Source organism: Crocodylus siamensis, chromosome 11 (assembly GCF_052110815.1).
Source record: "Crocodylus siamensis isolate JL-2025a chromosome 11, ASM5211081v1, whole genome shotgun sequence".
NCBI classification, from domain to species: Eukaryota; Metazoa; Chordata; order Crocodylia; family Crocodylidae; genus Crocodylus; species Crocodylus siamensis.
In genome coordinates, this window is record NC_143405.1 from 19,006,411 (window position 1) to 19,010,203 (window position 3,793).

A 3,793-nucleotide genomic window follows, 5' to 3' on the forward strand; every position below is an offset into this window, starting at 1 on the left:
AAGCCACAGCTTCCAAGTTGGATGCATCACAGTGGGAAGATCCCACAGTCCCACCAAACAAGGTGGGAGGCCTTTCATTAGTGCATGAAGTATTAAATGTCTTGGCCCACAGTGCTTCCTGGTAGAACACCTAGTACACTGGAGTAGCACCAGGGACGAATTGGGCTCTTTGTGTCTAAGTTACACGGTGACTAGCAATTGCTTTTAAAAGTTGCTGGGAAACAGCCCTCACTGCTACTCTGGTTGCCCAACTTGTTTCCTGCCACAGTTTTCTAAGGAGTAACAAGCAGAGGGGAAAAAAAATCAAAAGTCCTGTCTAGCTTGGTGCTGAGGGCTCCATTGCAGCTAGGTCATTTCTTAGAATTTGACTGCTCCAACGAAGGATTTTTGCTGGACTTTTTGAGTATAAGTGCTAGGAACCTACCTAAACTGATTGACTTTTATTAAACTCACCAAGCCCCTGATACATTTCAAAGCAGTATCTGTGTTGAATATCTTGGTGACAAATGAGCACTTGAGGCAGAGCAGAAGGCAAAAATTAATGGCTTTATGCATATCCTGGAAGATTAATTTCATCCTGCCTTAACCACCCTGCAGAATCTTGTAATGCTTAAGCCTTGCTAGAAGGAACAACCTGTCTCTTGCAGACTGAGATCTGTCACTGATGAATGGGCACTGGTGTTGCAACAGCGCTGCCTCCCATGTAACAACAGAGTAATGTCTGTGTGAAGGAGGTGGCCTGGCAATGCTGCTTACTGATTAATGTCTTGGGATAATGATTTTAACTGATCTGCCCTGTCAAAGATTACTAGATCAGCCTGGAACATAGAGAAGAATCCACATGCTCAGGCTGCAATTTACAAAAGCAGACTAGCTTCACAAGCAGGACAGGATCCAATCCTGTGTTACAGGCTGTGTACCAAGCACACAGGATTACTTTGCTCAGATCTCTAGGTTTCCAGCTAAGGAATCTTCTGAGCAAAGTGCCCCAGTAACAATGGTACTCAGAAAACATCTCAGCTGTGCCCCAATATCTGCTACTGGATCTCCCAGGCATGTATGTGACTTATGTTGCCCTTCAGAGCCTGAAGGCCTACTGAGGATAAAAAGCCTATTACTAGTACAGCTAACAGATATTTTTTATGGTTTGCCAGGAAGTGGTGGGTGTTTCTGTAGCCAAAGGTCCTAGATACTGTTTATAGTGTCACCACTGAGATGTAGCTGAGTATGGCTGAGTAGCTGCTGCTCACAACACAGGTTAACTATACTACCACCATGCAAATACTCAGGCACCTTGAGCTACACATGTGGAATACATATAAGAATAAAAGACTAAGGGAGCGGAGTCTGCTGGAGGTTCCTATATTCAAATCAAAACTGTTTAGATATGTGGGGCTGATCTTTCTGATTGCAGGCTCCAATCAGAGCCCCATTCAGCTGCCTGGCATGTATGATGGGAGCTCTGGAATATGAAAGCATGACTCTGTCCAGTGCAAACAGCTCCAGCTTTGCAGTATGTACATCAGCAAATTGCATTCTCAGCTCTCACAACTATAGACAGACAGACTTGAATGTCCTCCTCTTCATTATCAGCACTGAGCTATAGTCCTGGGGCATCTCATCCAGCTTTCTGTGGGGCTGTAAACTCCCAAAGGAACAGAACTGCTTCTGGACCTTATTCCCCAGATAGAACACTACAGATGTGTCATTTGGGAGGCCCTGGAGATCGTGTCTTTTCCTCAGGTAATGTCTGGGCAGATATGGTAGCTGGGAACACACTTGACTATGATTCTCTCTGTGACACCACCATCAGCTTCTTTCCATCCTGATCCAGGGCACCGTTGTACGAGGAATCAGTGTAATTGCTTTTCCAAGGGAGACCATTATCTGTGGAAGTAACACAGTAGCCCTGCCTTCAGCCCCGGTTTAGAGACTTCCCATCTGCAGCAATTTGTCCCCTGTCAAACCTACAGTATCTGCAAAGGCCTCCATCTGAGGAGCAAGGCTTCTTATTGATTTTTACAGCAAGCTGCTTTTTGGGCCAAACTGCTCTCAGACATGTTGGATAAATTTACAGTAATGCCACAGAAATCACAGGAGTTGCTGCAGATTTACATCAGTGTAACAGCAGAACACAACCCTCTTCTTTATTAGACATGGGGGGAGGGATATAAATCACTCTTACATCAGGGATTTCCTGGAGGATCTTTACACAGCAGTTGTCTGAGAGGAGACAATGTCTTTCCCTAAGGATCAAGGTTTTCAGTACTCCCAGGACATGCCAAGATCATTGTTAAAGGAGCTAAGAGGTGGGGTGTAGCACAGGGGTGGGCAAAATGCGGCCCGGGGACAAGATGCAGCCCGCCAGACCATTCTATCCAGCCCATGGGGCCCCTAAAAATTTAGAAGATTAATATTAATCTTCCTGGGCTGCCTGTCATGCAGCCCTCAGTGGCTTACCAAATCTCAGTAAGCAGCCCTCTGCCCACAATAGTCGCCCGCCCCAGTGTAGCAGAATCATTACTGAACATCCTATCTGTATCACTCAAGTATTAAGCAGAGGATGATGTTCTCTGGCACTCAGGCAAGGACAAAATAGAGATGGGACACACAAATAAATCAGCCATGTAGTGATGGAAACACAAAACGTTGCCAGTGCTGAGCACGCTTTAAAAGATTTGGATGCCGAATTGATTCAGTTAAGTAAGTGACTATATTTGCAGTTGCAGTAAGCAATCAGGAGACTGCAAACCAACCTTGAAATCTCTCTAGAACAGGTTCTTCCAAGGTTTCTAGCCCATCTCAACTCCCACCCAGTGCGAGCAGATTCCTAAAACACTTCTGCCCCTAGTTGTGCAGGGAACCACCCACATGTGAGTAACCTTCCTTACTACTGAGCCTACCTGGCTCCAGGCCCAGCTGCAGAGATGTGCATGAAAATGAGCAATGGGGCACAGAGAATCCCCGTGGGATCCGTTCTGGTGAGGAGATGAGTGTTGGGGAGACGGGGCCCCACTAACACTGCCCCCTAGAGAAGGAGCAATGTGCACCCATGTCTGGGCAGTCACAACCCTCTGATCCCAGTGGCTCCATGAACTTTGCCTGGGGCTCTACCAGCACCCAGTGCTGTAGCAAGGGCAGGGGATGAGCAGGGCGACTGCCCCAGGCACTGAAGTGAAAATGCACAAGCAGGCGCTGCCCAGCTGGGGTGGGACGGAGCTACAAATCACTTGTTTTGGGCCGGGTGGCTCCCACTGCTGCCTGCACTCCTGGGCAAGCATGGGGGGGCATGTGTCCCCTTGGAGCCGTGCAAGGGGTGAGGGTGGGCTGCCTATCTTCCATCCCTCCCTGTGACAGCCAGGAAAAGAAAAACGCAAATCACCAGTGAACCCTGCCGTGCTGTGCCGCTGTCAGCAGCGCCAGCGTGATCGCCACAGAAGACGAGACAGCCTCCAGCGGGTCAGTCAATCCACATCCCTTCAGCCAGCAGCATCCTCAAGGCTGGCACACTGGTTAACCAGTAACCCGTTCTCAGGGCAAACACGTCTCCGGTGTGCTCCCACCCCCCCAGCCGCACCCAGAAGTGAGCTGCGCTCAGCAGAGCTTATGTCCTACAGCTCCGATGAAGTGGGTCTAGAGGGTGCCAGGCGCACCAGCGCAGCGCCCCGGCCCGGCCCGCAGGGGAGCTGCCCCGCTGGGGCCGGCGCTGCGCCCGTCCCGCGGGAGGGGAGGGGAGGGGCGAGGGCGGGCTGGCTCCCTCCCCCCCCCCGCTCGCTCCAAGTTTGCAGCCACC